The sequence below is a fragment of the Alligator sinensis genome, unplaced genomic scaffold (assembly GCF_000455745.1).
Source record: "Alligator sinensis unplaced genomic scaffold, ASM45574v1 scaffold428_1, whole genome shotgun sequence".
Taxonomy (NCBI): domain Eukaryota; kingdom Metazoa; phylum Chordata; order Crocodylia; family Alligatoridae; genus Alligator; species Alligator sinensis.
In genome coordinates, this window is record NW_005841919.1 from 1,475,217 (window position 1) to 1,488,534 (window position 13,318).

The 13,318-nt window shown below is 48.4% G+C and overlaps 1 protein-coding gene across 6 annotated transcripts in view; it reads right to left on the reverse strand.

Annotated features, from left to right (window-relative positions):
• Positions 1-13,318, reverse strand: part of LOC102385749 (activin receptor type-1-like) — a 72,050-nt gene that overhangs the window by 46,025 nt on the left and 12,707 nt on the right. For all 6 annotated transcript variants that reach the window (XM_006018964.2, XM_006018965.2, XM_014517620.2 and 3 more), the window contains one exon: positions 3,627-3,704. The gene's annotated coding sequence lies outside the window, so the exon portion shown is untranslated. The remainder of the gene's footprint in view (positions 1-3,626; positions 3,705-13,318) is intronic.

Genomic DNA, 13,318 nt, shown 5'->3' on the forward strand with positions numbered 1-13,318 from the left:
TGGGTGCCGTGCGCCCCCCCCCAGCCAGGTCAGCACCGGCCAGGAAAAGCAGCATGCAGCTGAAGCTGGCTTCCCACGGGTTGCTGGGGATGGGAGGAGGCCAACTAAGTCAGCACCAGCCAGCAGAAGCGGCAGCGGAGTCATGTACCGCTCGGGACTGACCGGTGTAGGCAGGGGGAAAATGCAGCTGAGCCCCTGCCGCTCCAGCTGGGCTCATCCCATCCCATCCCGTCCCGAGCAGCACATAGCTCCACCGCTGCTTCTGCTGGCCGGTGCAGACCTGGCCGGGCTCCTCCTGTCCCCAGCAGCACACGGGAAGCCAGTTTCAGCTGCATGCTGCTTTTCCTGGTCAGTGCTGACCCGGTTGGGTCCATCCCATCCGCAGCAGCATGCGGCTGAAGCCGGCTTCCCACATGCTGTTGGGGACGGAAGGAGCCCAGCCGGATCTGCACCGGCCAGCAGAAGCGGGGACGGGACAAGTCTGGCTGGAGCGGCAGGGGCTCAGCTGCATTTTCCCCCTGCCTTCGAACTGTGAAGAAGTTCTTCCTAAAGTCTAGCCTAATGTCTAGACCGGAACCCGGTCGGGCTCCTCCCATCCCCAGCAGCACGTGGGAATCTGGCTTCAGCTGCACGCTGCTCCGGATGGGACAGACCCACCCAGGTCGGCACCAGTCAGCAGAGGCAACGGCAGAGCTGTGTGTCGCTTAGGACTGACCAGTGCAGGTAGGGGGAAAGTGCAGCTGAGCCCGGCTGGGCTCATCCTGTCCTGAGATGCAAATAGCTACTCCTCTTCCCACACGCACCGCGTCGGCAATATCAAGCTGACGCGGTGCGTGTGGGAAACTTGGCCCTTCCCCAGCCCTTAGGAAGCTGCTGAGGGGCTGGGGGAGGGACAAGGGGTGGGAACAAAAGTAAACAGTGTTTACTTTCATTTCCCGTCGCAGCACGGCGGGCCACATGGCAGCCCATGGGCCGTATGTTGGACAAGCCTGGTCTATCCCAACCATGCAGTTGGTCCAATAAAAGATGTTACCCACAAAAATCTTTGCCTCTCACTTACTTCCTGACCATCATGGCTACAACATCACTCCAATGCCATCAGCATTTAATAAATGTTTTTATGGAGTGGAATACACCCCAATATTTGCTATTGATCCTTAAAAAGGGTAGGAAAATCTTTTAAGTAACTGAAGTTTTTCCCCCTTGAGTTACAAATTACCAAGGCTCCAAACAGCTTTCAACATACAAACTCCTAAGTGAAGTAATAGCAAAACCAAACCTAAGCTAGTTGCTGATCTACAATGGAAAACCCACCAGTTGTGACTACTTCCATGGTAAAGGATGTTATTCTCTGTGACCTAAAACTTGCTAAGCTTACTGGAATGAACTTCAGGCAACTAATCAGACCTGTGGACCATGTAACTCAGAAAAATAAAAAATTCAGTTAAGTCAAAGAGATCTCTTATTCTCTTTCATCAAAGTTGTCTACAGATGCATTAATCAATCGAGCAACAAGTACCATCTCAACAAAGGCAACATCCACTGTTTCCTAGAATTTTACAGGCTGGAGATGAAAGTGAATTTTGACAGAGGCCCAAGTGCCCACTGCATCAATCACAGCATACAGTGTGTAAAATCTTTTAACAAAGAAACTGCTGCCATTAGTCTGTACGGATGATGATGATTCCTGGACAAAGACTACTAGGTTTCCAGGTTGAAGGAGGTACCATATCAGCCATCTTGAAACAGGAAATTGTAGCACTCTTTTCCCTTTAAATATGAAAGAGGTAGAAATTAAGTAATGGACTTCTGACAAACCTGTGATGAATTTGGATCTTAAGGGGCTAATGTACATACAATGTACAGAACAAGGCAGAATAGACTTACACTTCATAAACTAACCAAATAACCTTGCTGTTCCCTCCTTAGACAGCAAGCCAGGACAGTTTTCCTTCCTTGAACATCTACAGCTTGGACAGACCGGAGGTTTTACTATACCCAAGATGTCAGGAGGTAGTCCACCTTTTGCAAGAATGAAGACTTCTCCCACTCTCGTTGCTGAAGTAGGCCACTGCACTAGTGTTATCTGTACTGAGCAGGATGCAAGAGTTATTCATCCCAGTCAATTTTTACTGTTTCTTTCCTGCTCTGCCAAAGGAACTTCCCACACAACAGATCACCTCAGGTTGTAAGCCACTCTCCTATGAAAGTAGCTGTGACTGTCATCTGCTAGTCTGGAAATGTCAGGAATGCTTGGATTAGAATAACAATTATGTTCTTTTCTGTGAAGCCTGGCACGTGCCAAGGGCATTTTTTATTCATCTGAGGAGTCTGCCATCACTCCTTCCATCAGTTCCCCAAACATTTTGATGACATTAACATCATTTTATCCTGTACTCTGTTCCAGTCATGCAGGCACAAAGAACAGTGAGTAACTGTAGTATAGGCTATGATCCTTTTGAGACCCCCGTGTGTTCAAGGAAGCATAAAAAAAAGAAAGTGGGGGGGAGGGGCTGGTGACATGTAAGTCTGAGAGGTACTGAACTGTGGCATCTCCCATACTTGAAAGATTCAGTTCAGACAGACCACTTATCCATGCAAAATCACTCTGACAAAGCATGTTGATGCAACCGAAGCTCTCAAAGAGGAAGACTCAAAGTTTCTGGGTAATGCAGTGGTCATTGGGCGAGCCTGACATTGCGCTAGCATGTTCCCAATCCATTGTGCAAAAAACCTAGCAGCAGTTGAACTGCTGTTACTAAAGTGAGAACTGGCATGTCTTCATGAGATAAGACATGGGGGGTGGGGGGGGAAAATCTGGCACCAAGAACGTGTTCTAAAAGTTGCATTCAATTCCAAAGACAAAATTCCTTATTACAGCATAGAAGCAGAAGGTCTTTGACACTGCAGGTAGGGCTGCTCAACCAATACCACAGCTGCTAAGGCTTGCAGATCTACTTCTAGACTAGAGGAGCTCTCTAAAGTATTTCTGTGAGAACACTTCCCTTCAAATGAAGGCCAGGCTGGAAAGAGAGAGAAAAAAAAAAAAAAAAAAACTACCCAGAAAAGTATAAAGGGAGAAAATAAAAGAAGAACTGTTACACTACCTATTGGGGAAAAAGAAGGAAAAAAAAAAAAAAAAAAGAATGCTTGTAAGAGTCTCTCTCAGTGTAGGAGAGGAACAAACAACTCCTGTCCTCCACGTATACAGAGAAAACAGATTAAACACGATTAATTCAGCATATATGCCAGCAGGTGGAGCTTTATGTTAAAAGGAAGACAAGACTGAGAAAGAAGACATGAAATTAGGCACTCTGCCTTCATTCCATTATGCTGGATAGAAATACCCATGAAATACAGTTTCTTTCCAGAGCAGTGGAAAAACTGCATCAGGCTATGTTTACCAGTTATTCTCAAGACTTTAGTGCAGACTGACAAATGTGTTAAAAATAATAATAAAATATTAGAAGTAGGAACACCTAATGAAATATATTCTCTTGCCTGAGCCAGAATTTTAAGTCTTACAAAACTATGATGATTATTATTATTATTTCAAAATAACCCTCTGTTGGTACTCTGAATCTACTTTATTTACATAAAAATAATTGAACACCATTGTGAAGTACCTTCAGCTCCAGAATACAAAATCTTCAGTATAAGAAACAGCAAAATGTGAATCTGGCTTCGTGCAACTGGAAAATTAGCTGCAAAACAAAAGCAATGGTTATTAAAGAGCAAAACCAAAGCCTACAATTTTTCTTTTACATTACTGTATCATTAGAAAATACTTCCATATTCATGGAAATTAAATCAAAAGAGAGACAAAACACTGAACTAGGAGAGGACAAGGGAAGCAAGAGAAGGTTATCATGAAAATACAAGGAAAAAGAAGGGGGGGAGGACAATAAACTAAGGAATAGGGAGAGAAAAGAGGGTGGAAAGGCAGGTCAAGGGTTTAGAACAGCAAAAAAGGAAGGTGAATCTTTCAATTCAGAAGGAGGAAGAAAGAAAGGGGAAAGAAACTGATAAGAGAAGACAAAAGATTTCCTTCCAAAGACAGTACAGCTTCTCAAACTTTAAGAAGTTTAAGAGAAAGCCTTTGAAATAGTCTAGAAAGTTCACTTATGTTGCTGGTATTCATTCAACATTTTCCCCATCTCAGACTCGAAATCTCAAAGGAAAAATATTTCAGTTACTCTTAAGAAATTAGCTGAAATTCACTATTATATCTGTCTATTGGCATTATACTTCCAGGATCATCCCATTAAAAAACACAACACACACACACACACACACACACACACACACACACACAGACAAATCAATGCATTTCTGGTGAAAGGACCAGCTGCAGTATGGGAGAAAATAAAAGAAAGACTGCTTATGCTATGGTAACAGGGTCCTGCTTCCGTGGTGACTGATGCCCCTGGAGCCCCCTCAGCCCTCATCAACTTTGCTCTCTTTTGCTGTCTCTGGGCAGTCTCCGTGTCACCTGCCATACCTTGATGTTATGATTCAGAAAAAGGGAGGCTGCCTCAGGATTTCTCATGAGATCTCACACTCTGCTACACAGGTATCACCATTCATAGTCTTAACCATTAATTATGTGGCCTCCTTCCACCCCAGTACCCCTGCCTCACAGATGTCACAAATACAGATCAAATCATAAACTGCCCCTACAAGCTTTTGGCTCTGTTCATCCTTACACCAGCCTCTCTCTAGGCTATGGGCAATCTAGTCCCCTTAGTCTCCAGCTGTGGCCTTCCTGGCCTTTGGTCCTTCTTCTTAGAGCCTACTTCTTCTCCTAGGCCAATTGAGACCCCTGGGCTCTCCAGCCCTGCCAGTCTCTGGCTATGGCCCTTCTTGGCCTTTGGCCCTTCCAGATCCCTGGCCCCACTCCTAGGGGAGTGGAGACCTCTCAGCCCTCTGTTCTCTCTGAGGCAGCTGGGACCTTCTTACCTCCCCTTAGTCCCTTCCACAAACCATCCATTGTGCTTACCCCAGCTCAGATATTACTCAGGAGCCCTGCTGCCCAGGTGCTCCTCTCTTCACAGCTGTCAGGGATAGATTGCCTGCCCAGTTCCAGCTCTGAGCTGGTATCCCAATAGCCCAGCCCCAGTAAGTCATACAACTCCTAACTGCCCCCTGGCACCCCTGCAGGACACTTCTCAGACAGCCTGCCTTCTCTTAAATAGCAGTAGCACCAAGCCTCTTGCTATGCTACCTACTGGGAAAAAAATCAGATTGCAATGACCATTTAAATTTTGACACTTCCTGAAGCAATAGTCAAAGAAAAACCCATTGGAAAGAGTCAGGATCTCAAAAACAATGAAAGTGGTTTTTGCTTTCTTGAAGGATGGATCATCATTCTTAATCAAAGAAAATTAAGACTCTTTCTTGTAATTAGGATTCAGACTGGAAAAATGAGACTTGAAACACTGTTCATTTTAAAATGGTATAAGAGGAATTAATCTACTAATACATTAGTAAAACAACAAAAATACATCAGCACTCAAAAAATTAGCTTAAAATTCTTCTTGCAAGTCTAATTTTGAATATTTAAAAAACTTCTGAACATCCTCGTTTTCCTTGAGGAACAGAATCTATTCCAGAGGTCTCTACCAATTGCCTGTGTTAGTTTTAGGAGGCCCATTAAGGTGATGTCTCAAAATGTCAGTTACAGATTTCCATCTTAATGTCCGTCTGCTTTTCAACCATGGTACAATGCACTACCGCACAAGAGACAGTACTACTTTACAATACAGCCCTGCTCTTTCTGTTCCTCAGCTGATCTACATGTAACAGTAGGCATAATAGTACGGTATGGTACCTGTAATAGAAAGGTATTCAGTCTCTCTCTGTATTCAGAGTTTGGAAAAAAATCCCTCCAGAATTGATAGCAACCTATTATAAAAATGGAGGCCAGGCCCATGCTACAAAATGTTGCCAGCACAGCTATGTTGTCTAAGGATATGGAAAAATATTGCATACACCTAAGTGAACAAACCCTCATGATTTAGACACAGTAACACCAACAGAAGAATGCATCTAGTGCAGGGGTGGGAAATTATTTGGGCCCCCAAGCCATCCTTCTACCCCAAGGAGGGGCTGGAGCTGCTGCTCAGCTTCGGTGGCAGCCTAGGCATGGCGGCAGCAGAATCTGCGGCAGGGCAGAAGCTGCTGCTGGGCACTGGGGGGTAGCAAAAGCGGGACCTGGTGGCAGCTACAGCTGCCTCCCCCTCACCGCTGCCAGGGCCTTCTTGCTGCAGCCAGAGCCCAGGCTACTGCTCTACTTCCAGCCACCAGGCTGCTCCTGCACCTAGCCAAGAGAAGCCATGGGGTAGCCCCAAGTGTGGGCTCTGAGAGGCTGCAGTGAGAAGGCCCTGGAAGCAGCAAGGGGGAGGTGGCTGCAGCCACTGCCAGGTCCTGCTTTTCCTGGCACCCAGTAGCAGCTTCTGCCCAGCCCTAGGCTGAGCACACTGCCTCAGCCCCAACCCCGGCCCCAGCAAGAGATTGGGGTCCCTGCAGCACCCGCTCTGGACCCACCCACCCCAGCCATGATGAGCAGCAGCAGTCAAACAGAAGCTGCTGCTGGGCACAAGAAAAAAGTGGGATCTTGCAGCAGCTGTGGCCACCTCCCCCTCACCACTACTGGGCCCTTCTCACTGCAGCCTCTCAGAGCCTATGCCAGGGCTGACCTGACTCCTCCCTGCTGCCGCCACCACCACCAGCACTGCTTCTGGGGTGCCCTGGGCTCCTGCACCTGGTGGGGCAGTGGTAGCAGTGGGGAGGAGACACAGGGCAGCCTTGGTACAGGTTCTGGGCACTGAGAAGGGCCTGGCAGCAGCCAGTGAGAGGTGGCTGCACCTGCACGTGCTGCCAGATCCTGCTTTTTTCCTGCATACAGCAGCAGCTTCTGCCTGCCAGTTGCTGCTTATCATGGCTGAGGCATGAGGGTCCATAGCAGGTGCTGTAAGGACCCCAATCCACCATACAGAGTGAGCCAGGGCTCTGCATTCAGCCCAGGTCCTCACTGCACAGGTCCTGGCCAGCCTTTATGGGGCTAGTGATGGCACCCAGGAGGCTCCACACCTGCCAGGGCTGCTGGGAAACAGGAGTCCAGCTGCAGAGCCACCCCAGCACTGTTGTGCACCAACGGGCAGCAGGATGTGCCATGGGCCAACAGTGCCTGGCCCAAAGGACCCGCCACAGGCCAGACAGAGTCCTTCTGACCCACAGGTCATGTTTTGCCCGCACTGCTCTAGTGGCTTACCTCACTCTCTCAAATGGACCAAGTTCTCTCTCTCATTAGAAAAAAAATGTCTCTTTTGGCATATGCCATATCCACACTGGGAGTCTGCCAGTGTAGCTATAGTTGCAGAGGATATGCAGTATAGATAGACAAGGTTCCTTGGGTGAATTTGATATCTTTCATTAGACCAACCCAAATGGTTGGAGAATAGTTATTAAGCAAGCTTTCGGGTTCAAAAACCCTTCGTCAGGCTCAGGAAGCTGCAGCAGCAGCTCAGCTTCCTGAGCCTGACAAAGGGTTTTTGAACCCGAAAGCTTGCTTAATAACTATTCTCCAACCATTTGGGTTGGTCTAATGAAAGATATCAAATTCACCCAAGGAACCTTGTCTGCCTATATCCGTAGACCAACACGGCTACAACCTAAACCCCTGCAGTATAGATAGACACTCAATCCAACAAGACCAGACCCCCAGGAAAAACAAAAAACCAACCAATCAAACAAAAAATATTTATATAAATGAGTGCAAAACACTTTAGTTCTTATGTCAGTGCAGCATATTGAGGCTATTGAGTTTTCCCTCACATTAAATATTTCCACCATTTTTAAAAAAATGCTAAATCTTCGGTTCACTTCCTTTTTCGGAAGTGAACCAAACTCATTTAACATCACTGATAACGATGTTAAAAAAAAGTAAAGAACAATTGTTTAGGAACCCCTATGTTCTAGCTGCAACAGAAAAATATTCAAAAGAATCTAAAGCAGGTATCAGCAACCTATAGCTTATGGCCCAGATCCAGCCACTGCAGGGACAAATGTCACCTACAAATTCTCTCCTCGTGCCACCACGGAGACAAGTGGCAGTGGCAACAGGATCCTAGCACCCACCCACCCACCTCCTACCCAGTGTGGGTCATTCCAGCCCACAGCCTAAAAAGGTTGCCTATCTCTGATGTAAGACATTCTGAGTATTTCTGTAATATATTTCTCCACAACATTTACACTTGTAAACCTCAAAAAACAGAACACTCCTCTACCATATTTGGAAAGTTATTTCATTCTGAATCATCTGTCTGACCTGGCTCTCTTGTACAAACATACGTCTTAAAACTGTTTAGTGAAAGGAGTATCAGTATTTAACAGAGGTGCACCGATACACATCAGTCTGGTATCGGATTGGCACCAATATAAAGAAAATTGTGTGCATCACAAATTGGCCTGATACGACTGATAATATGGCCAATAAACGGCCCGTGCATGCTCCCAGCAGCAGTGCAGCACGTAGGCAGTGAGGACCACAGCCTGGAAGCTTGGAGGGCTGCGCGCAGCTGATAAGTCTATTGTGATAGAAGGAGAGGAGTGGAGGGGAGAGGGGTGTGGAGGGGGCAGATCAAGGCCCCCTGCAGTGAGGGAGGAGTGGGGCTGGGGCTGAGGCAAGTGCTGTCCAGCTGGGGCAGGGCAGGCACGGGACAGAGCTGCGGCTCGTCTGGGGGCAAGGGGAGAAGGGGGAGGCAGCTTCCACTGCTGCCCACTGCTCATCTGGGAGCTGGTCGTCCAGCGCTCGCTCATCCGGCAGCTCCCGCTACTGCTGCTTCTCCTGGACATGGTAGGGGGGTGTGCCCCTGGATCTGAGTGAGGTGGGGTGGGGTGGGGCGGGGCAGGGTGGGCTTTCTAGTGGGGCAGGGCTGTGCTGTGGCACTGGGAGGGGGTTATGGGAAGGGCCTGAAGGCACCCCAAAATTGGCCCCCCCATCCCTGCGCTGCCACCAGCCACAGCCCCATCCCACCAGGAAGAGCTTGGCACAGCCCCAGCCCACCCCATGCAGAGCTGGGGGCACATGCCCCCCACCCCCATGCCCTCCTTGATGAGCTGCAGGAGCAGTGGCCAGAGTCACCCCGCCACCCGCTATGCCTCCCAGACAAGCTGCGGCTCCGTCCCATGCACATCCCACCCCAGCTGGGCAGAGTTGCCTCAGCCCCTGCCCCAGCCCCACTCCTCCCTCACTGCAGGGGCCTTGATCTGCACCCCCCTACCCCCTTCCAGCACAGCAGGCTTACCAACTGCATGCAGCTCTTCAAACTGTCAGGCTGGTATTGAAAAAAAATCGGATCAGTATCAGCCAATATGCCTCCTTAAAAATAGGCTATAAGTATCGGCCCCAAAAATCTTTATCAGTGCACCCCTAACATTTAAATTTGTGTGTACTCATGAGTCTTTACATCTGTACAGTGGGCCTTGCACATACTCTTTCAAAACTGAAAAATTTTTCAGTTTCCAAAACAAGTACTAGATAAGTAGCTGACATGACATTTACTATATAAAATTTACTCATCCTGGGGCAAAAATCAGCAGGGAGGCTATTAATGGCCCAGTTAACATGTTCTTTCTGTTTTAGTATGCAAGGCTCATCCACATGAGAAAGTTCAGTTGCCAGAACTTGTTGATTTACAGCTGCTGACATTACTATGTCACTACAGCGCACACATCCTTTTTTTTGCCTGTGTTGTAGCCTCACTGCAAAAGACTACATCAACAGAAAACACTGGGCTACAGGAGTAGGAGCCCAAGACAGCTGACAACATTGCTATGTTGTTGGAGCTCATCCACACTGGTGTTTTGCTAGCAACTATATACCAGCCAAAGGTTTGTGCCATACAAGGAGACATCAGAGACTGGGTTCTCAGCTCACATCAGATTGCATGCAAACATGTGCAAACCCACGGCAACAAACGCAATTTGTGTTGGCAAAAGTGCAGCATATACCAGACCAAAGACTCAGGCTACAGATCATGGCTCTGCTCTGGCACGGTCATGGGACCCTGGTTGAGAATCACTGCTTTAGAGTCAAGGCAATGCAGGCATTTCAGAATAAGATGAGTGAAACTGGAAAGGCACATATCCTCAGACTTCTCTTCACTTAGTGAAGTGCACTGACAGATGCTGCAGGATAACTGCAAAACTGTGATAACCAACAGTGGCAGTAGAACTTCAAGATGGCAAAGGCCCCTTTCCCAGAAATCTATGGGACTCACCCCCACTTCCCCCAAGCTGCAGTGGTAACACATCTACATTAGTTATTCTCTCACTGTAGAAAAGCACTTTATTCACTAGTGTCTGGAAACTTGTCATGCCCAACTGCTACGATTCAGACACAACAAACCCATTTGGTGTTGCTTGACTGAATATGGAGGCCATTCAAATAGAGACATGCTATGAAGAAGGGCAGTGTCCACACTCACTGCAAAATTCTTGTTTTTTTTAATAGAAATGGATCTTTAAAGGCCACAAAAATGACATCTTGTATCCAAGGGACTCCAAACAAGCACATAAAAAATTAAACAGCATTAGCACTAAGATACAGTTTACCATATTTACTTAAATCCAAGGTGACTTTGAATTTAAGTTGATCCCCATAATAATTAGATTCTATGCATGGAAAATTGTATATTGGTTATAGTTTTCCATGAATAGAGACTAATTTCTAGAGGGTCATCTTAAATTCATCCCCCACACAACTGTGGCAGAGAAAGCAGCAACAGAAGGGCACATGGCAGGGAAGGCAGATGGCCTGATCCCCACCCCTTACCACTTGCCCCTGCTACTTGCCGCCACCCTACCCCACCCCACCCCATGCCTGCACCCTGGCCACCTGCCATCCTAAGTGAGAATCACTGCTCTGCAAAAGTTTCATAGTTGGTAGGGTCAGAAGGGACCTGAGCAAATCATCAAGTCCGACTCCCTGCCATGGGCAGGAAAGAATGCTGGGATCAAACGACCCCAGCTAGATGTCTATCCAGCCTCCTTTTGAAGACCCCCAGGGTAGGAGCAAGCACCACTTCCCTTGGGAGTTGGTTCCAGAGCCTAGCCGCCCTGACTGGGAAGTAGTGCCTCCTGATACCTAGCCTGAATTTACTCTGTCAACTTATGGCCATTATTCCTTGTTACTCCCAGTAGTGCTCGGGGGAACAGGGACTCTCCCATTGCCTGCTGGTCCCCCTTGGCCAGTTTTATAGACGGCCACCAGATCCCCTCTCAGCCTTCTCTTGTGGAGGCTGAACAGGTAGCCTCTCCTTGTAGGGCCTACCCTACTGCCCCCTGATCATGTGAGTGGCCCTCCTCTGCACCCTCTCCATGTTGTCCACATTCCTCCTGAAGTGCAGCACCCAGAACTGGACACAGTACTCCAACTGCGGCCTGACCAATGTCATATAGAGGGGGAGGATCACCTCCTTGGACCTGCTCATGATGCATCTGTGGGTGCATGACAAGGTGCGGTTAGCCTTCCTGACTGCGTCCCCACATTGGTGGCCCATGTTCATCTTGCAGTCTATAATGACTCCAAGATCCTTTTCTGCCTCTGTGTTGACGAGAAAGGAGTTCCCCAGCCTGCAGTTATGCTGCTGGTTTTTTCTCCCTAGGTGCAGTACCCTGCACTTGTCAGTATTGAATCCCATTTTATTCTTATCCACCCACACTTGTAACCTGTCCAGATCCAATTGCAGCCTGTCCCTCCCTTCTAGCGTGCCCACTTCCCCCCACATCTTAGTGTCATCTGCGAATTTGAACAAGGTGCTTTTCACCCCCTCATCCAAGTCGCTGAAGAAGATGTTGAACAGTGTGGGCCCAAGGACCAAGCCCTGGGGGACCCCACTGCCCACATCCCTCCAGGGTGAAAAATGACCCGTCCACTACCACTCTCTGGGTGCGGCCCTCCAGCCAACTGGTGACCCATCTGACTGTGTAGGCACTGACACCACAATCTCCTAATTTTTTAACGAGAATGGGGCAACAGACAGTGTCAAAGGCCTTCCTAAAATCCAGAAAGACTACATCCACCGCAACACCTACGTCCAAGGATTTTGTGACCTGGTCATAGAAGGCTACCACGTTGGTCTGACAGGACCTGCCTCTAATGAACCCATGTTGGTTGCCCCTAAGCATACACTCCCCTGCTTGCCCCTCACAGATGTGCACCTGGATAATTTTCTCAAAGAGCTTCGCCAGGACCAAGGTAAGACTGACAGGTCTATAATTTCCTGGGTCCTCCTTCCTCCCTTTTTTGAAAACGGAGACCACATTGGCCCTTTTCCAGTCTTCTGGCACCTTGCCAGAGCTCCATGAGTGCTCATAAAGCTGTGCTGGGGTCCTGCAATGACCTCTGCTAATTCCCTCAGCACTCTGGGGTGGAGATCATCAGGACTTGCTGATTTGAACATGGCCAGTCCCACCAGACTAGGTCTTCACTTGACCCTGGGCCTGGCTGTGCCTCCCCTGGGTCTGTTGGGGATCCCGGTGGGGGGGGGGGATGACCTGGTCCCTGCTCAGAAAAATGGAGGCAAAGAAATTATTAAATAGGTTAGCTTTGTCGTTCAGTGAGACCACCAGATTTCCAAGCGTGTCCTGCAGAGGCCCCACGTTACCCGGAACCTTCTTTTTACCCCCTATGTATTTAAATAAGGATTTCTTGTTATCCTTGATCCGGGTTGCTAGTCCCAGTTCCATCTCCGCCTTGACCTTCCTAACAGTCCCCCCAATAATCCCGAGCAACGGAGGTATAGTTCTCCCTGGTGATGGCCCCTCCCTTCCATTGGGTGTACGCCTCCTTCTTAGCTTTGAGACATTCCTGGATGCTTTTGGTGAGCCACGGGGGCTTTTGAGCACTCTTGCCCCCTTTGATCCGTGCTGGGATTGCTACTCTTTGGGCTTGGAGGATCGTCTCCTTCAGGAACGACCACTCTGCTTGGACTCCCAACTCCCCACCCTTCCAGGACCTCAGTGCCTTCCCGACTAGTCTCCTCAGTTCAATTAAATCCGCCCTCCTGAAGTCCAGGGCTGCTGTTTTGCTGCAGGCCTTTGCCACCCTGCACTGGATGGTGAATTCCAATAGGCGATGGTCGCTATTGCCCAGGTGATCAAGCACCCGAAGTCCCCTCACCAGGTCATCGCTTGTGGCCAGGACCAGGTCCAACAAGGCATTTCCTCTGGTGGGACTGTGCACCTCCTGGGTTAGATGGAGGTCCTGTAACATGGCTAGGAACCTACGTGAGCAGTCAGACCTGGCCGCCCG